The 21,967-nt window shown below is 35.1% G+C and overlaps 1 protein-coding gene across 1 annotated transcript in view; it reads right to left on the reverse strand.

Moving 5' to 3' along the window:
* LOC134745392 (protein embryonic gonad-like) overlaps window positions 1-21,967 on the reverse strand; it is a 145,519-nt gene that overhangs the window by 40,710 nt on the left and 82,842 nt on the right. The gene's annotated exons all lie outside the window — the stretch shown is intronic.

The raw sequence follows: 21,967 nt of genomic DNA on the forward strand, positions 1-21,967 counted from the left end.
GTTGTTTTTTCTTACAACTCTTGGTTTCATTTTTTTTTTCTATACTAGTATAACTTATAGAGGTAAACCAAGAAAAGTCTGCAGAGATTTTGATAGCACACGCAATGCAGGTGTTATTTTAAACGTCAAACTTCTATGAAATTATGACGTATAAATAACACTGGCACTGCGTGTGCTGTCAAAATCTCTGCAGACTTTTCTTGGTCTAACTCTATTATAGTAGCGATTTGAGGTTTAAAAAACAATTACGAGCAGGGGTCAGCCAGTTACCAACCAAGTGTTTATCACCGGTGTAAAGCAGTCCTTACATGATTTATTCGTGATGGACAGAGAGCTATTTTATATCGGCTATAAACATACTGCAGATATTACTTAATTATGCTATTATAAATAACACAATATTATTACATACCTACACGAAAATTTGTGTTTATTCACCTGCATCAGAAAGATTTAATTACGATTGAAATACATATGTTAAGTAATATCCATTTCGCATAAAACAAGAATGAAATTAATGTAATCTATATATTATATAAATGCACGTGTCCTGACCGACTGACTGACTCATCAACGCAGAGCCGAAACTACAAAAGCTAGCAAGCTAAAATTTGCACACGAGGTTACATTTATAATGTGTACAAGAGATAAGAAGAGATTTGGAGAAATTTAACCCCTAAGGGGGTTAAAAAGGGAATGAAAGTTTGTATGAGGTTCAAGTTTTATTTTGAGCTTTATTAGTTACATTCACAGCTTATTGGTTACATTCACTTGGTGGTTAAAGGCCTCTTCTTACAAGATAAAGACAAGAAGAGAGAGAGAGAGAGAGAGAGAGAGAGAGAGAGAGAGAGAAAGAGTGTAGGATACCCCACCCTAATTTTAAGGGTCTGCGATAGTCGGTCGGTAGTGACCTTGCCTACGAAACAGAAGGTTCCGGGTGTTCGAACCCTGTTAAGGGTATTTATTTGTGTGCTTATCACAAATATTTGTTCCTGAGTTATGGATGTTTTATATATTACAATAATTACAATATAGCTAGTGCTCGATCCATGTAAAATTGTCATGTATTTTTTTATTATTATGAGCTATCATTATGCATCTATAAACCGCATCACTGACAACCGCACGAAGCATCCAATTATCTTTGTAAGCGACTAATGCGTTTGTATGGTGTGTAATTTTAAAAGCTTAAAAAAATAGTTATTAAATATTAGCTTCAAGTAAAACTTACAAAGTGCCCACTTAGCTTAAACCTAGAGATCACTTAAACAAACCTAGAAACCTCATCCCTAGCACGCGTACACATTACCTAGCCGTCGCACGCGTCGTTTTCACGTCAAACAAACTAGAATCCACTCTTGCGCATCTAGTGAAAACTAACTCTTATCATCAAAGAAATAAAGTACGTTTTGCACGTGTCTAGAAAACTGGTAGGTTCAGATCTGTTAGTTTGACGTAAAGGTAACGTTTTCTTTAAAGTTATGGGCTAGAATGGCGTGTTTGAATGGGTAATGGAGTAAACAGTTTAGTGTTGCTGATTTTATGAATTAGTACGTTTTGGTTTAAACGCTGGTTACTTACATGTTGCCGTTAGGTTAGGATGTGTGCAATTGGCGGTTTGATCGGTTGATAAAGTAAGTAGAATACTAATTGCGGAATTTAAACAGGATTACATAAAACCAAAGATAGATATAACTCCGTAATAGATGGATACAGTCTAAGGAAAAAACGTGCCTCGAAAATCAAGAAAATTTGATTCTCGTTCAGAGGGCGCTACTAGTTTTGGCCTACAGTCGTATAGATGGCGTTGACGGTTTCGTTTGTTATTTAACAATTTTAACGCATATCAGTGAAAGAACATGGGTCAAAACTCAAAATCATAAAAATAATTAATGCAAATAAAAAAAAAACATTTATCCTTATCTAAATACATTCTATCGTATTTTTATAAATCTTCATTTTTAGTTTTAAAGTGTGTCGACAGATGGCAGTGAATTTACAGGGGTTACAAAATTTACTATGACAGTACCGCTCTAGTATAAGTTACTCTATGATAAAACAAAGGACAAACTGTATCAGGTATTGAATAAAGTCACCTCGCCATAAGCAGAGCAACCGACAAAGGTATTAAACGTTGTCCCGTTTCATCCAGGCGGCATTTTTATTCAACCCTTAGCAAAAACTTAATAGCTACTTACCAAGTTGCTGATAAAAAAAACTCCATGTCAAAGGCTTTGATCACGGCTTTTTCTTTAGTAAATTGGCTATAACACCAAATTGCGGAAACACTAACTTCTAAGTTCCTTACACAATTGTGTTAGTTCAAAAAGTCCCAAGCACTAGGATTTTCTCCTTAAAATAAGACCTTTTTGTAAAATAGAAGACTACGTGACATTTGTACAGACGTGCACAAAAAGCCATAAACCACAGGGGAACAAAAACAGTACAAGACTACACAGGTACAGTCGCGTACAAAGCTGGATAGAAGGTAATGTAGCAAAAAGCTGGAACTATCTGATTTCGCATTTCACGAGCGTTCTGCGCTTACGACACTTAAGGGAGTTTAGGATTTAGCTAGAGCTGATAGTACGGGTAATTCAAATGTTAAATTATATCCCTTGTTTTTCATTATATTCAAAAACCAAAACCATTCAAAGATTTGAATTTGAAAAAAGATTTGACGCAAAAATTACGTAATTGAACATACATTCATTTTTTTAATAACACTATTATTTTTGATAACTAACCTATTAACGCCTTGGAAAAAAATACGTTACATAAAATCAGTCATAAATTACACTATCAAAAATCAAAAATAGTTATGCAGTACTTAATAAACTAACAATCTATTATTTAGTTGAGTGACAATGATGAAAGTCAGTTAGATACGTTTCTGTACTGATTGCCATGTATCTATATAAAGAGATTGACAAATGATTAATTATTACGAAAATCATGGAGACTATATAAAGGAGCCAAATCTCTATGTATGAAAAGTGTCCATCAAAAAACAGTAATTAGGCGGCGCCACCATACACCGAAATACTACCAAAAACAACCTACGTAATTTGGTCGGGTTATTTGTTGCCTTATATGGGTCATGTTATACTCATGTCCCAGAGCCTAACTAGCGCCACCGGAGAGTTTAGGAACTATTATTTAAAGCTGAAAGCGGTCACTTTTGCAACAATTCTGCCATAAGAGATTGGCATCCTTTCTATACCATCCATGACGAAAATACTAATTGTCGTCTACATACTCTATTGTAGCGTGACGTCATTTTTCCGTCAACGGTATAACATGTACGTGATGTACGGGCCCTGACTATTATATACTCATATTTGTGTCAATATAAATATTATTTTAGTGGCGTTAACCTCTTTATATAGATTCATCGACCATCGATCAGTAATCAAATCACTCAGCACTGGATCGGCACTGGCTTCCATTAAATTTGTCACAGAACTTCTTGTCTATTCGAACCCCAAGCTAAATTGAACCTTATCCGTTATCTTTTAAGCATATTTCAGCAAAACTTTGTGGTCCAGGTACGAAGATGTCTCTTGGCAAGTTTTCTTACATGTTGATTCAGATAGAAAGTGACGGATGGGGTTTTTGCCGGTTAAAGGTTCGAACCTGCGACCTCTGGTACGTGGAATCTCTACTACATATATGCATAGCTTGTTTATTGAGAGTAGTGACCGTTTAGAAGCTCGTATAAATAGTGGCTGTACCACGTTATTACAAGTTACTAAATACATACACGTTTGCGCATATTTATGTTTATTGACGCTTCAATCATGATACTCTGTTTATTAAAAATTAAAACTGCTGGGGGCCTAGTCAGGATGACAATCGCCAAACAAAAATTAAAATAGTATGGGACAGATGCTACGAAAAGTCACGTGACTATTTCCATACATTATTAGTTTCGATTGGCGTTTTCTATCAGAGAGGTATAAACGGGAGTTGGAAGGGATAGACCTTGGCGGACTTTCTCTGATCAGATCGGGGAAATCCTAAAGAAAATCCAGGTCAAGAGCACCCTAAACCGGCGCGCGTGTATGAGGAATGTTATGAAAGTCAAAGAAGCGATAGAGGTATGTCAGGATCGTAGCAAGTGGAAATCCGTGGTCTCTGCCTGCCCCTCCGGGAAATAGGCGTGATTATATGTATGTATCAGCACTGGATCGGCACTGGCTTCCATTAAATTTGTCACAGAACTTCTTGTCTATTCGAACCCCAAGCTAAATTGAACCTTATCCGTTATCTTTTAAGCATATTTCAGCAAAACTTTGTGGTCCAGGTACGAAGATGTCTCTTGGCAAGTTTTCTTACATGTTGATTCAGATAGAAAGTGACGGATGGGGTTTTTGCCGGTTAAAGGTTCGAACCTGCGACCTCTGGTACGTGGACTCTCTACTACATATATGCATAGCTTGTTTATTGAGAGTAGTGACCGTTTAGAAGCTCGTATAAATAGTGGCTGTACCACGTTATTACAAGTTACTAAATACATACACGTTTGCGCATATTTATGTTTATTGACGCTTCAATCATGATACTCTGTTTATTAAAAATTAAAACTGCTGGGGGCCTAGTCAGGATGACAATCGCCAAACAAAAATTAAAATAGTATGGGACAGATGCTACGAAAAGTCACGTGACTATTTCCATACATTATTAGTTTCGATTGGCGTTTTCTATCAGAGAGGTATAAACGGGAGTTGGAAGGGATAGACCTTGGCGGACTTTCTCTGATCAGATCGGGGAAATCCTAAAGAAAATCCAGGTCAAGAGCACCCTAAACCGGCGCGCGTGTATGAGGAATGTTATGAAAGTCAAAGAAGCGATAGAGGTATGTCAGGATCGTAGCAAGTGGAAATCCGTGGTCTCTGCCTGCCCCTCCGGGAAATAGGCGTGATTATATGTATGTATGTATGTTTTCTATCAACGATTGACACCTTGTTCGCAGTTAGGCAGATAAGTGCTTATTACACTGTAATCTCGTTTAAGTAGATTAAATAAATTAAAAATACCGGTCTCACTATGATTCACAGAGCTATGCCACCATAAAGCAGCGATTACGGCCACAAAGTTAACCGCTCATTAGCAAAGCACACAACGGACGGTTATGCTAACAACGCGCCGTTAACGCGGATTGACCCCGGTTTGACAACCTGTTAACTTTTGTCGGGGTAAGAAAACATTAGTGGCAGTAGTAGGTCATTTTATGAGTCACTATCATTAACTATCACTTGTAAAGAAAAAGCACGCAAAAATATTATAAACAGACCTTCAGCTTCAGCTCTAACCTATTTCCACAACATGTTTCACTATATTCGCTTTCGGCCATAGGGAATTGGTATAGTTAACGCTATCTCTACTGAGCTCGTTCACTTACCTGTACTAACAATGGCATTCTGTTAAACAAAAGCCATTATTTCTTTTATGTGAGCGCGTGGACTTTGTGCCTGAGCGCGTGGCCATTGTGCGTGAGCCTCAGGCACAAAGGCCACGCGCTCACAAAAAAGAAATAATGGCTTTTGTTTAACAGAATGCCATTGTTAGTACGTAAGTGAACGAGCTCAGTAGAGATAGCGTTAACTATACTGGAGAAATTACACACAGTTTTGCGACGGTGTTCTTCTCGATTGACCATAATGTCAAAAGAAAGAATCCAATGCTCATGAAACTTACCGGATTAATAGACAGATATATAGACTTTAAATTGGCAGTTAAATATAATTTCAGTTTATTTATATATTTTACTTTTTACATAACCAAAACTGTGTCCAGAATTCATTCCGCATATTTACGTTATTATCTTACGTCTTTTTATACGTTTGAAGGTCGTATGGGTCCGAAACTACTGATAGATTCTGAATTTTGACTTCAATGCATTAACTTTTAATTTAAACCATAAATCTGTTTTGGATTAAATAGAACATGACGTGAATGACATTAATTAAAATGCCGTTATAACAAAAATGTAAAATAAAATCCTTAAACAAATCAAAAAATATTTCATAAAATAATTTGATTTGTTCCCTGGAAAATCCTTAAAATCAGATTTACCTATTTTTCATTTGCTTTTATTCTTGGCAACCCTGAATCGAAAAGACTTGTTTGAAGCGAGCAATCGAGACGAAATTAGGATAATGAAAACTTACGTGCGAGTACCAGAGTACCTATAGTGGCATATGTAAACGATGCGCGGGTGCACCCTTCCAATCAAGGGCCTGACACTATTTTATAGAGAAAGATAGTCTTATTGCGGTTCCTATAAGAGGAAAGAGAAAATAGTGCCATGCTTTGTCCTTATCACCGACCGGGTGGCATCATAGGTAGGAGGCGATGGTGAAATACCGAAATTTATAAAAAAAGAAAAAATCCTATGCATCCCAAATTTTATATGAATATTCTTTCTCTTACCCCCGGTCGCTCGGTGGCGCGTCTATAACTACTTGTAAAAAAAATTTAATTTTTTTTTTTACTACAAAATCAAATAAAACATGGCTCTGAGTTGCTTTGGGAAAAGAGTTTGGCGCTCAGCACTTCATGTCACATAAAATAGTGCAGTTCGTGTTAGTTGCATAAAATCGCACACAACTTAAGGCACGCATCTCAAAAAAAAGCCAAAGAAAAAACCGGCCAAGTGCGAGTCGGACTCGCCCACCAAGGGTTACGTACTTTTTATTATTTGTTGTTATAGCGGCAACAGAAATACATCATCTGTGAAAATTTCAACTGTCTCGCTATCACGATTCATGAGATACAGCCTGCTGACAGACAGACCGACAGACAAACGGACAGACGGACCGACGGATAGCGGAGTCTTAGTAATAGGGTCCCGTTTTTACCCTTTGGGTACGAAACCCTAAAAATAATGCGTCCTATGATTGGAGATTACTCCACCGACAAGAGCAAAGCTCTTAAGTTATGATGATGATAAAAGGTATAAAGGGGCCCCCCGACTATCAGCACACAACTCCGCCGGACGATGTCGGCCTGTCAGTTGTTCGGAACTGTCAATTTTTTGTTCTAACTGACAGGCCGATATCGTCCGGCGGACTGATAGTAGTGGGCCCCTTAAGATATGGTTTTTAGGGTTCCGTACCCAAAGGGTAAAAACGGGACCCTATTACTCCGCTGTCCATCTGTCCGTCCGTCTATCCGTCTGTCTGTCACCAGGCTGTATCTCATGAACCGTGATAGCTAGACAGTTGAAATTTTCACAAATGATGCCGCTGTTGCCGCTATAACAACAAATACTAAAATCAGAATAATATAAATATTTAAATGGGGCTCCCATACAACAAAAGTGATTTTTTTTGCTGTTTTTCCGTAATGGTACGGAACCCTTCGTGCGCGAGTCCGACTCGCACTTGGCCGGTTTTTTTTTTAAACTTGACTAAAACTGATCTATAATGACTATTGGACAATCACCGTCTCCTGACTTAAAAAATAGATAAAAAGTATATACATATTATACAAACTCAATACTTACCTAACTAAGTATGGTATACCTAATCAAAATAATCGATACAAGGTATTTAATTCTTAGCTGACTGGATCTTAGAATATATCGTATTAAAAGGTTTAACAAATAACACGATATAAAAAATATGAACGAAATGATCTGTTCACGCTCCCATTAATCTCAATTTAAAGGCAAAAAACACAGTCAAATCTTGTTTTTTACTTAAATCAAATTAGCCCAATAAATAAACTCTTACCACTTAATCAACGTACTTAATAACTATAATAAATACTTTACTATATTAATAAAAAGTACAAGCTTAATTACCAACATATAAAAATTAAATGCAAAACACTTCGCAATGAACCGTGGAGAAATAAATAAAGTATCTACTTGACTATCTACTTGAACTTGACTAATAGCAAGACATTAATCTAGCGCGTTTAAACGAGGCCTAGTATTATAAATGTTTACTTTCGATTTCGTATGTCTGTGATGCAAGTACGAAACTGTACTAAATTGTTTATTGCTTGTGTGTTATTAATTTCTTAATTATTTTGTTCTTCTAATAAGACAAATGAAGCACAAATGTGGATCCTTTTACTAATTAGATTTCATCGTAGCTTTTAACAAAACCGGCCAAGTGCGAGTCGGACTCGCCCACCGAGGGTTCCGTACTTTTTAGTATTTGTTGTTATAGCGGCAATAGAAATAAATCATCTGTGAAAATTTCAACTGTCTAGCTATCACGGTTCATGAGATACAGCCTGGAGACAGACATACAGACGGACAGAAGGACAGCGGAGTCTTAGTATTAGGTCCCGTTTTTACCCTATGTGTACGGAACCCTAAAAAGGGTAATGTATTTGTTTTAGCTGTACTAGTAGATTATGTGCCAAAAGTAACAGTAAAAACCCCATATTCAACAGGCCAAAAAATATACAAATATAGGTACAAATTTTTCCGTCTAAACTGCTTAGCTACCCCATAATGTGGCATTGGGTGGAGCAGATCAGATCTACTTTACTTTGACCTATGTCAAGTAGGTACTAGGACTAAAGTGTGTATTTTTTTTTATAATAATATTTATTGTAGGTCGGCTTATCGGAGGTCGGCACTGGATGAATACGACGAGGAACTGGAGGCATAGGTACATCGAAAATTGGATCACCAAAAGGCCACTATGATGATGATGATGATGACTTATTGTAGGTAACTAGCTTTTAAGTGATGTAACTAACCATATATGGACTTCTGGGTCTGAAATAAAGATATATTTAATTTATTTTTGAACTAAGTACGCCGGTTTGGTATCGACAAAGTCTGGCATACGTTATATGTACTTTCATAAAATAAAATAAATTGTCTTTGTTGCTTGCCAGGGCGGTGCAAAGTTAACTTTGTCCGTCATTTGATTTCTAAAGCTTCTTCCTGTTCGTGACATGGAATAATCAACAACAATTTAAATATATAAATTATAAACCATTCATTTTATTGCACATGAAAAACTTAACCAATTTCAAACTAAAGAAATCGTCATTGAAAGAATTAGAGACCACACATGAGAGAGAGAATACACATAAATGAATTACTTATTAACTACTTAAATACCAACTTACATCACATCGTAAAATAATTTAAATTGTCACAATCTTTCTGTAAAAGTTGATTTATACTGCAAAAAAGTACATCGAAGCTACAATTCACATCCAGTTGACATTTGGTATAATTTTAACCGTTCCGCGAATCAGAAATACCAGTCGGAGACCCACAATTGTATCAAATTGTGGCAATCACGCGTGGGCCAAATTACATCGGATTTTGGTCCGAGGTGGTCCGAGTTAGCACTTTGCCGCCCATTCTCGATTCATCGAACGTAACGCCCATTAAATGAAATTGATTACTTTCCCGATAACTTATGGATTGAACGCGGTAGTTGTGTGTTGGTAATTGTGAGAGTTGTGACTTACCAGTCAAGAATCCTTTCGCACGCACTGAAAGAAATGTTTGCATAACAGTGTCAAAATATTTTGTTACTACTTACGCAAAAAATGGTACTTGCGAACTATTATATGTTACCTGTTACAAAATTGGTTTTAGGATATTGAGCAAAATTTATTTCTTTATTACATTAGTTCAGTTATTTTTCTTAGTTCCCGTTTAGTACAATTTAATAATACTAGTTAAGTTTTGCTTGACATGATGCAAAGTATAGGTATGAACGCCTTCCATATTATAGTCACTGAAGATTAAACACCTATATTTCAACATTTACCACACTATTAAACATCAGGATCATAAATTTAATTTTCCTAACAAAAATATCTGCTCATACAAATCACGCGCTTATACTTGAAATTATAACTTTGCCGATTTGTAATATATTTTTCTTTCAATTATCAGCTTTAAGTTCACCATAGAAGGTTGAATTCAGATTAACAGTGGTTGTATTTTGTGGGATATTTGAAGTGATTCGCGTTTTCACAACGCGCCGTTGTGCGCAAACGCACAAATTTATCGGCTGCGCTCAGCAGGTGATGGGATTGCCACTAGCGGCGCGAGCGCGCGTCCGCGCCTACTAGACCACCATCCATTGGGATGACATATAAACCTATCTATCAAATTTAATTTACATGATGTAATTAAGTAATATAATTTAAAAAATAAGCAGCCAAAAGATGAAGTGTCGTATAATAAGTAGGTAGGTATATGTTGTGTAGCTGATTATTTATCAAACAGGAAAATAGCTAACAAGGCCATTAATTTGTGGTATAAAAACTTATTAGTTAACATTAACATTAACATATATTTACTAAATCTAGAAACAAATCTTAACAAAGATGGAATTAAAACTGAAATAAATCTCAAAAAAAAAGTGAATCTCAAAATGTACTTGTACTCTCTACTGGTACCACGCTATAAAAAAGCACTTAATGAAATCATGAAAATATAATAATAGGTGTAAGTAATTTCAATTACCACTACACTTTTAAATGTTTACCACTACATTTTTGCAAATAAATATATCTTATCTTATCTTATCTTATCTTCATGCCCAAATTAATGTGATATTTCTTTAACGATTCCGTCCAAAAAAAAAACACCAAAAACTGAATGTTTTTAAAGTTTGGTTTGAATTAATTGTTAAGAATTTACATACTTATTTTAATTTAAGGTTTCACGGTTTGTTGTTATTTAATGTACTAATAATTTGGTACTAAAAAAAATATCTGTAAAAAACAAGTCAATTCATAGTTTATCAACAGCAACGCAGGCTTCGTCAAGTGCTTACAAAAACAAATCAGCTAAAGTAGTTAGTAGATGACAAAGCTATCTACTAACAAATGATATAATCTACAACAGGCCTTAATACATCAATCAGTCAATCTTAAACACAAAATAAACTAGGCCAAGTCCCAACCCCGGTCCGTAGCCGGCCCAAAAGTCCCCATGACACTGGCAGCGTTGCCCCGTTAATTTAAGTAAATTAGTTTTAATTCTCATATTGTCTTTATTTAACAAAAAAAATATACACGAGTACAGAGAACCTAAGCATATGGCACGAAATAGAGACCCGAGTATTCTCTCCAGCGTCTCGTGAATCGACATAATGATGTCTGGCCACACGCTGTCGCTCGATATAAATAAACCGCGTTTGACAAGCTGCGGTTATACCCACTGATGTACTACCTACCGTATTTACTGCCTGGGAACCTTGTAGGCTTCATACAAATACGCGAGAAAATCTGAGAATATCGATATTACACTGATTTAAACTTTCGCGATTTCTGCACATTATTAAATTGTAGAACGGGACTTAACTCCGACGTTTCACGGACGGCATTGTCCCCGTGGTCTCGGAGAAGACTGGCTAAAGTTGACATCAACATCTTCTAGCCGCGCGAGTTTTTCGAACTACCCGCACTTGGTCTTGTTTATCAGCTTGACCGTTTTGCGCATTAGGGATGGTGTTCTAGGGATGTGTGGGTGTGTTAGGGATGTGTCCCCGAGACCACGGGGATAATGCCGTCTTTGAAACGTCGGAGGTAAATCTTAAAACTTAAATAAGCAATTAAGTCCCGTTTTTCAATTTAATAATTTCGATATTACCAGAAAATAGATAATTTCACGAACAGATTGTCTATCAATCGTTTAGTTTTGCGAACATTTAAGTTTCTTAGAGCAGTGAAAACAAATTTAGGCGCGATGTGACCAAAATGAAACAGAATTAGGATTTAATTCAGTTCAAAAGAAAAATTGCTCGACTGAATCTAACTATAAAGTTTTCATATTAGATAGAATGTATCCAAAATATCGGAGTAAGTCTAGATTTTGGTTTTGTGAAATCGCGCTATACAGTATATTGATTTATATTAAGCCTGCTAAAGTTTGTTCATACTAACTCAGCAGCAACTTTGCAAAGAGCAATGTGGTGACTCCACCATAATAATCAAATTTCTATGAAAATAAGAGTACCTAAAGATTTAGCAAAGAGTCTCGAATGTCTCGATCACTCTTGCGTTTTAAAAATAAACTACGGTTTTGCCATGTACATAATATGCAAAGAACACTAAAAACGCAACACCTATAATGATTTAATATCATTTACGTATATAAATTTAAACAACGGCTAAACAGACGCGTGCGCATCCATTTCACGCCTGTCACCGGCTCAATGTCGAGGCCCATTAGTACTTACGATTAATATTTCGCTCGTTAACTTATTTCAAGTTTTCAAATCCAACTCATTAAACCTGTATTTTTATCACCAACTCTCATTTATAGTTACAATATTACAATGTAAAACGAACGGAAATTATTTATCGAAAAACTTAAATACTCTAGATTCTAGTCAGAACAAAAGAACATACATTTTAGCCTGATGCAGGTGGGAAGATACTTACCAGCTCGTAAGTATGGGGTGTCCATCGACAGATTTCGAATTTCAAAATTTGATTTAAAGAAAACTTACTTATTTTTAGGAAAAAAAGATGAATGCGGATAGTGTACTCGCACTCTTCCAATCTTTTTTGCATAATGAGAAATTAAAGCAAAACTTACGCCTTTGACTTGATTGTAAAACTAAAGGTCAAAATTGCAAAAGTAATAAGCACGACAATGTATAATGTTTGAAATTCTACTAATGTACCTATCAACTGAGTTTATTGACCTGACCACCGCATATCGACCTGAAGTAACACACAAGACTTCACAAAATCCTTAACTAGCTTTGATATCGTGTCATAATTTTGTCCAATCATATCTCGATCATCAATCAACTATATTTAAAAATCACCAAACCAAAATATCGTGCTTTAAATCTGCTTAACTACTATACAGTACTCCAAATTTCACACAAACCACAGCATTAATGAACTATCCAAAAATCAACAATGAGCCTAATCAGCCTTCGAATTTGAGAATCGAAAATCACTACCGTTATCGACAATCACGTTCGATTCATATATAAAACTTTCAATAAAGACGTATCTTCTTTTTATTATTTTGCACATACATCTCTATTCTTTTAAGCTACCATTTATGAACCTTGCGGTGTTAAAGAAGTATCTTGATTTAAAATCCTTTGCACTTAAGTCTTTGCTATTTTGAATTGTTTTGGATGGACTATGATCGACATTGGGACGCGGGCCGTCTGCGACACAATGGAAAGGAAAGTGACCGTTAACGATTTGGATTTGGAATCGTTCCACTTGACCGTTGCGGTTGTCAAATTCGCTAGACTGATATTTAAGGTGTCGTTGTGGGTGTCTTGTTGGATAAACTAACACTTTATTTATTTATTCACCTACTAGATGACTTGATAACTTAGACGCCAAAAGATGAATGAAAAAATGACAAAATATCCTGAGAGTGAACTTGAAGCTGTAATGTAAAAAAATATAGACCGATTTTAAAACATAAGTTGTCACTCCTGAAGACAACAGCTAGCGGCTTGTGTGTAAGTTATGATTGTTTCACATAGTTAAATATAAAAGGAGTACCTACCGCTTTTTGCGAATATAGGTTCAATAAAAAATTGTCCTTAATATTGGGTATTTGCACAAGATAGCCATGACCCTATTATAATTGCTATTTTTGACTCAGAATTGAAAGCCCACCTCGTGAGCCTCTTCAGGGGATTCGTAGGATGCTCCAAATATGAACACGTACTTCTTCTTCATAGGTTTAATCATATATACGTTCTACGCGCCAAAAGTAAAGTTTTGCTGGCTTGTCATTTTAGCCCCCGATGAACAGATGCCAGACGTCCGTTTCTAAATAGCAGTACCTATGGATAGTATAGCAAACTAACTAGAGCAGTTAATCTCATTATCATAAACCTTTACCTCTTAGCGTATAGTACCGTTCCTTTGATACTGTTGAATAAAATTGCACTATCATTACATCAAATATGTGAAGTTAATGTCTAATTATGGGCTTGGCTTTTTAGTAGCCGACTCTGGATTCAACAAGGTGTAAGTTTATACTCAGGGAAAGCGCTCGTTAGAGCACGGTTTTTAGGGTACCGCACCAAAATGCTCGAATACACGAGTACTTGAGCATTTTGGTGCGTTTTGATATTTTTGGCACATTAAATTTGAATATAACTACAAAAGTATATTCAAATTCGATGTGCTAAAAATAAATGTTAGCAAAAAATAGTGTATGCTAAGAATAAGTGTAAGTTTAAAAACTGTAATAGATGTCATATATTAAAGAAAAAGTGACGAAGCCCTCCAGTGGTGAAGGCCGGATTCGAACCGGCGTCTTTAGCTATCGCGGCTAACGCCATGAACCCCTAGGCCACCCCGCCACGGCGGTGCCCGTCCGAATTTCTCGACTATATGCCATCTTAGTAAGACTAGGCGTCTTTGACCAGCTACATCAAACTAGTTTTTATGTTGCTGGATTCGTCGATCTTTTTTTTTTAATTTATTTACTGCAATTCATGGTACATATAGGTGTTATAATCATTTTAATTGTAACAGAATGGACCCTGAATAGGGTAAAGCAAGAAAATCTTAATAACTAAATACTTAAAAATACTTTACAAAACTTAACATAACATAGATTTAATTAATTTCTAAATCAAATAATCCAAATATACTTCCGATGACATTTACATTATCAATTAAAATAATAATTATTCAATATAAATAGCAAACATTAAAATTACAATAACATTTACAATACGATATTTAAAAGAATGCAGTAATGTCAAAAGGGATATTATATTGTCAGTTTATTAATTATTCCATTATAGTGTCAACAAATTGGTATTCAATTAGGTGATTCAATCTGTGAACTCAATACAAAAACGGCCGTTTTAACTTTGGATGTATAGACTGACGAATCCAGCAACGTAAAAACTATTATAATATATTCAAAAGTTACTTAAATACAAAATACATTAGGTACATAGCGGCCCCCTTTTTTTATATCTATCGTTAAATTTAAATAATCACAATTATTTACCAGTGGCTCACTAGAGCACGTTGATGGGCTCTTAACAACTCCCAACATATTATATAATAACAACTTTAACTCACGCTTCCAAATTTACGATGTCCCTTACTTAAAAACTTAACCTTAATGTGGGCTGATCGTCGGTTTAAAATTACGAGTTTAAATGTTTCCTTAACTCGTGCAGCTTAAGAGGAAAGGGGCGGCCGCTTCTCCATACAAACGTAGTCCTTATTTTCCTCTCTGGATATTGACAAATATTTTGCATAATTTGGTGTATATTAACCAAAGCTATATCCCTACGTTTGACTTTTTAAATTTTTTTGATTATTGTAAAAATTCAGAGCGAAAAACAGATATCATATAAAACACTGATTTATACTTTCACGATTTCTACACATTATTAAATTGTAAAACGGGACTTAATCGCGTATTTAAGTTTTAAGATTAAGACCAAGAGCGGATAGTTCGAAAAACTCGCGCGGCTAGAAGATGTTGATGTCAACTTTATCCAGTCTTCTCCAAGACGGGACAACGCCGTCCTCGAAACGTCGGAGGTAAATTTTAAAACTGAAATACGCGATAAAGTCCCGTTTTACAATTTAATAAGATATCGAAAATCGCTGTGGTTGATATACACCCAATTGTGTCATAATATTTTCAATAAAACATCCAGAGAGGAAAATGGGGACTACGTTTGTATGAAAAGGCGATTTTGCACGGATCCTTCACTTTCGCTTTAATGTTCTCATTTATACGTTGTAGTTATAATATATAGTGGAAAAGAGATAGAGAGCCAAAGGATTACAAATAAACTTACATCTTTATTAACTTTATGTTACGTAAGGCGCATTGAGGTAATTTCGAAAACGGAGTAATTTCGAAAATTACCTATAAAATATTCTAAACCGGTATCACCTCATAATCTGGTAACACTTACGCCACTGTTACATATTATTCGACGTTATTAAACCGTAATGAAAAATTGTTTTATAACAAAGATAATAAAAACAAAATATAAACAAAAATAATTTCCTATAAATTCCAATAAAGTATTCTAATAAGCATGTTATAGAGCCATGCTCACAACAACAATCACAAAACTAGTTATGTAAAAAGAAAGTTCAATAAACCAGCGACTTCACAAAACAAAATTCCTCTTTTCACAATACAAATCTGTACATGACTCAGATGTCTGCGTTTTCCGTGTACATAGTCGCGGGGATAACGGCAAATTTTATTTACGCTGCCCGCCCGAAAGGTGCCGCAGCGGTTACATACAGAAAGTTCACTCGTAGAGAAGTAGAGGGAATTAGTAGGTGTATTTTATATTTATGTAGGTATGTATGTCACTTAATCGCACGTAAACAAGTTTACACAAAATATGCAAAACAAAGTAAGAGATGTAAGTATATGTATAAAGGCAAACTTATCCCCAAAAGGGATATCTTCCAGCTAAGCTTTGAGAAATGAATGAGGAACAAACTCTAAAAGGTGAAGGACAAATAAATAGAGTTAGACCAAGAAAAGTCTGCAACGATTTTGATAGTATACGCAGTGCAAGTGTTATATGAGCCCAAATGCAAAAGAATTCGTCTAGTCTCTTGCATAGCGACAAATTCAATACCGCTGGAACTCGATATTTCTAGTCTTAAAATCTGTTCATTATAAGATTTTTAATAGACAAACTCTTGCATTTGGACTCGGACAATTCTTGGGATTAGTTGCCAAGCGGACCCCAGGCTCCCATGAGCCGTGGCAAAAATGTCGGGACAACGCGAGGAAGATGATGATAGGTACTACAGTAGATCAGTCTCTAAAAATTCGGGGCGTAATTCGTCTGTATATAAACTCACGTGAACAGTCTATGAGATGAAAGCAAAATCATCGTAGGTAATCAGAAATAATAATTTCTAGATATTCTTGTGTTTTACCAAGAATTAGACTATTATATAATCTGTGGTTAGACCAAGAAAAGTCTGTAACGATTGTGATAGCACACGCAGTGCAAGTGTTATTTATACGTCATTATGTCATAGAAGTTTTGACGTTTAAAATAACACTTGCACTGCGTGTGATATCAAAATCGTTGCAGACTTTTCTTAGTTAAACTGTACTAAAATAACCACAAAAAAAAAAAAACATTTATTACAATTCAATATTGTTACTGAAATAGCGGCTACTATTAATACAACACTGTCGGAAAAATATAAAGCAGCAGTAATTTTAATGGATTTATTATTGTAGAAAAAAATCATTGAATACTGCATAATAAAATTAAGTTGACACAGTCTATTACATCGGTTAATTTAAACAATATTCGCTAAGACTTAGTTAAAATTTTATTGTTATAAAAATATTAATTTAATATCTCAAAAATATCAAACAACCAAAACATTCTACCATTTTCCGCTGAGTGTAATAACTGTAGTAAAACTAAGCTACGTTACGGCCGAAAATGTTAATACATAATTCATACCACGTTGCCGTATTATACGTCATTATGATATCGTATGCGGCAACCATCTTTAATTTCAATTTCTTACCGGTATCTCTGCTATCGATTGTGAAATGAAGATTCCACGGTTAAATTTTGAGGCAAAAAATGGATTGTTCGTAGGTGTCGATTATACATTTAAGATGAAATTATCTTATGTTTTAAATAAAGTCGTTTTATTTAGTATTTTACAGTACATATGGTGCTACTTTCTCGCACTAGTGCGTAAAAGAGCACTTTTCGTGCATATGTCGAAAGTTTAAAGGGCCATATGTACTGTAAAACGTTGTACGATACACGTGCGGATAGGTAATTCGCAACTCGTGTCGATTTAAAACACTCCCTGCGGTCGTGTTTTAATTTATCGCCACTCGTTTCGAATTTCCTCTTTTCCGCACTTGTATCGTAAATAACTATTGTACATCTCCAGAGTCCATACACACATAGGCAAAAAAGCCGTGTGACACTGCAGTGTATATGTCGTGGCCAGATCCTAGAATTGATTATTTTATGACATGGCTATAATTTTATGAAATGAGCGGTTGATCACATCATGAAAAAGTCAAACCCTAACCTGTTAGGTATATGGTTAATATCATGAGGTGATCAATAATTTGTAAAATAGCAATTTATGGAATGATCATATTCAATTATCTAACCACGATATTATAATATTTTTAAAAGCAACCTTAGCTACTTACCTATATGTTTAGATTTGCACTTCAGGTATAAAAAAATATGTGTCTGTTTATCTCCTCAGACCATTAAGCGTTATTTTAACAATATCCATACTAGTCCATACTAATAGTATAAATGCGAAAGTGTGTCTGTCTGTTACCTCTTCACGCTTAAACCGTTGAACCGATTTAGTTGAAGTTTAGTAAAGTGATAGTTTGAGTTCCAGGGAAGGACATAGGGTAGTTTTTATCCCAGAAGTCATTATTTAAGGTAGTGAAAAGGGGGGTGGAAGTTTGTATGGGAAATCAATAAAAAGCAGATTGGATAAAAAAATAAGCTACCCAAATTACTAAATCCATGCAGACGAAGTCGCGGGTAAAAGCTAGTACACTATAAATGCCTATATTAAATGCCTCAATATTTCGTTTTAAAAATTAAAACCCCCTCAAAAACAAACCAATCATATCTAATTTCGAGCCGCCAATAAATCGCTCGAACCGTACAAAAAAATAATCGTATCACATCGATTATTGAAAAGTGTGCAAATTACAGGCTGTTTGATAACATTCGGCCGTAATAGCCCCGATTACCGGCGGGTAATTTCACTTAAATTTCGGTATAATTTTAATGTTCCACATACGGCTACTCGTCTCTTTAATATCGTGGTAATAATATTAATTTTAGTAACGGCGTATCTGGATAGCTTTTGTTTTAGGTTTTGCTGCAAATTACGTAGGGTGCGTTGGGGTAAGATCAGCAGTTCCTAACCTGGGGGTAATTACCCCCGTGGGGGTAAAACTGACATTTTACGGGGTTGATAAGCTAACATATAAGATAAGATAATCAAAGACAACAAAGACCTATCTACCTATAAGAATAAATATTAATGATTATGGAGGAGGGGTAAAATCAAGTTCCCTAGTTGGTCAAAGGGGTGACAGTCCTGAAAAGGTTAGGAACCACTGGGTAAGATTAAAGGGTTTTTATGAGGGGTAAGACAAAATAAATTCCGTATGCCAAAGCATTACGGACGACTTTTTTTTTTTATTGCAAAGGGAAACAAACAGCATAAAATCACACATATAGTTTAACAAATTGAGTTGACACAACAGCCAGAACAGTTTCCACTTATAGGTAACACAATTATTGCTATGAGAGAAACAACAAGGCAATTACAAACTAAAACTGAAACTAAGACTTTTCTTTACTTACCTCTCATCTTACCTCTCATAAAAAACCCTTCAATCTTACCAGCGCAACCTGACACGTTTTGATTCTTGTGAATTTATACCATATGAGTACAGTCAGTGTCAATAGTAGCGGATAAAAGGACGTACCAATAATATCAGATCAGAGATGTAGGTATATCTGGACAGTTTGCGTGCAAAGGATTAATTGTTATACAGGCTGGCTAAAACATTAGTGCATTCTCGTAGCCAGGGAGGTTTTGGGATTATACTGAGCAACTTTTACTATGGGACTAACGCCGAAATCGCGAAAAAATATTTGGCCGTTTCATAAATTTTGGCTGGTCCATTTTCTATTATTTTTTGCGATTTCGTGGTTGATCCCATAGTAAAATTTGCTCAGTATAATCCCAAAACCTCCCTGGCAACCTTTTTTTAACCATTCTGTATATCTCTTTTTGTTAAGCTATCTGAGATTGGTAGACACTTTTGACGCAAAGTCTGATATGCTACTTTTGATGCTGAGTGGTAAACTGATATATTAGTATATCATAAAAACGCAAATTGCTAAAAGAAAACTATTATAAACTGAAATATAATATCTACACCAAAGAAAAAGTGACCAAGTCCCGTTTATAATTTATATGTAGTAGTGTGACTACTTAAAAAAACCGGCCAAGTGCGAGTCGGACTCGCGCACGAAGGGTTCCGTACCATTATCAATAAAAACGGCAAAAAAGTTACGTTTGTTGTATGGCAGCCCCCGTAAATATTTATTTTATTCTGCTTTTTAGTATTTGTTGTTATAGCGGCAATAGAAATACATCATCTGTAAAAATTTCTACTGTCTAACTATCAAAGTTCATGAGATACAGCCTGGTGACAGACGGACAGACAGACAGACGGACGGACAGCGGAGTCTTGGTAATAGGGTCCCGTTTTACCCTATACGGTACGGAACCCAAAAAACACAATCAGAATATTTCATAAAATAAATTGATTTGTTCCCTAGTTGGAAGAAAACTATCATTTGCAGGTTACTAAGTTTGAAAATAACAAGCTATGTTGAAGCCTACTTTGTTGAAGCTTTTTCTTAACTTCAGCACTTTATTTTTATTCACTTTGCTTGCGTGTGCTTGTAGAATATACTTATGCGAAACATTGAAATAAACTGATGACGTCTTAGTAGGTTGGCAAATCAGGTTTTAGGTTACTTCCCGTTCATTTCATCTCGGAATCTCCGACTTTGTGACGTCACAGATACTACCCACACCATTTTCGCGCTTGTCATCTCATATATTTGTGTTCACCTATATCCGAGATGACATGAGCAAAAATCGATTTCTAGAAAACTTCTAGGCAAAATACCGACTCACTATCTTTATTAAGTACGGTTTTTATAAAGTAATTTGATGTATATCAGATGCTTTATCATGTCATTATCACCTAATAAACACGACCATTATTTAGAAATATAACTTTTCGTCGCACATTTAAGTTAAGTGTTCTTATTATTAATTAATCAATCAATTACTTATTATGAATTTTAATATTGGAATTTTAATCTATTAATTATACTATTAGATAACATTTTTTTTTTTTTGAAAATTTGCATGTCGTTATGCGACTGAATACTGTACACCATATTTTAAAAAAACAACATCTGTATTTTAGAATTAAGTATTCTTGCAAATAAAGAATCTTTATCTTTATCTTTATCTTTATCACATTAATTTAACGATTATGACTTATTAACAAAAAACCGTTAAAAGTTACACTTGATGCCTGTGTTTGAATAAACATTATTGCGACATCAAATAAACTTTAATGGTTGTGATTGGAAATAACAGTAACAAGCCGACTTGTCGTGAATCATGAACTCGCTAATCTGATTTTAAACTGTCTTCTCAGGCCCGACCAGTAAAAACATCTTAAAAGGACGGATCTTGCGAAGCAATTTGACGATAGATACGTCCTTTTTTAAATTATTAATTAATGTTTGGTACTATCAGAATTATTATTAGGTAATGTAATCTCATCCTTAAGCAACGTTGCGAATAATATAAATACGTATTGAAACTTTAGCGCAGACACGGCGCATATCATTACTAACATTATAAATGTGAAAGAAACTCTTTTAGGCTGTCTGTCTGCCGGCGACTTTGTCTTCATGGAACGATGATGATAGTTGAGAAAAACTACCCTATGTCCTTCCTCGGGCCTCGAATTATCATCACAAATTCATCTAAATCGGTTTAGCGGTTTAGGCGTGAAAAGGTAACAGACAGACAGAGTTACTTTAGAATTTATAATATCAGTAGGGATAACGAATCAATAAATCAAATGAAGGAAAATTTGTGGAATAAGTTTAAAAAAGAATGACTCGTTAAGTAGATATTTAAATAAGATATTATCTATTGTAGATCCGACGTATTTTTTACAATATAACTGTGTTAAATGGCATCATGATTTACTATTCTGCGATAAGATAATGGAGATCTCAATTCGCAAAATTAATTATATATTTACAGTAATAAATGTCTTATACCTAATTGGTTTGTTATGTTAATTTTTAATGAAGAGTTTCATCAAAAGTCAATGGCACTTAGCGACTACAATGATTATTTTTGGATAGAATAGGTATACGAGAAGATATTT

The sequence above is a fragment of the Cydia strobilella genome, chromosome 11 (genome assembly GCF_947568885.1).
Source record: "Cydia strobilella chromosome 11, ilCydStro3.1, whole genome shotgun sequence".
In the NCBI taxonomy this organism is placed as follows: Eukaryota; Metazoa; Arthropoda; class Insecta; order Lepidoptera; family Tortricidae; genus Cydia; species Cydia strobilella.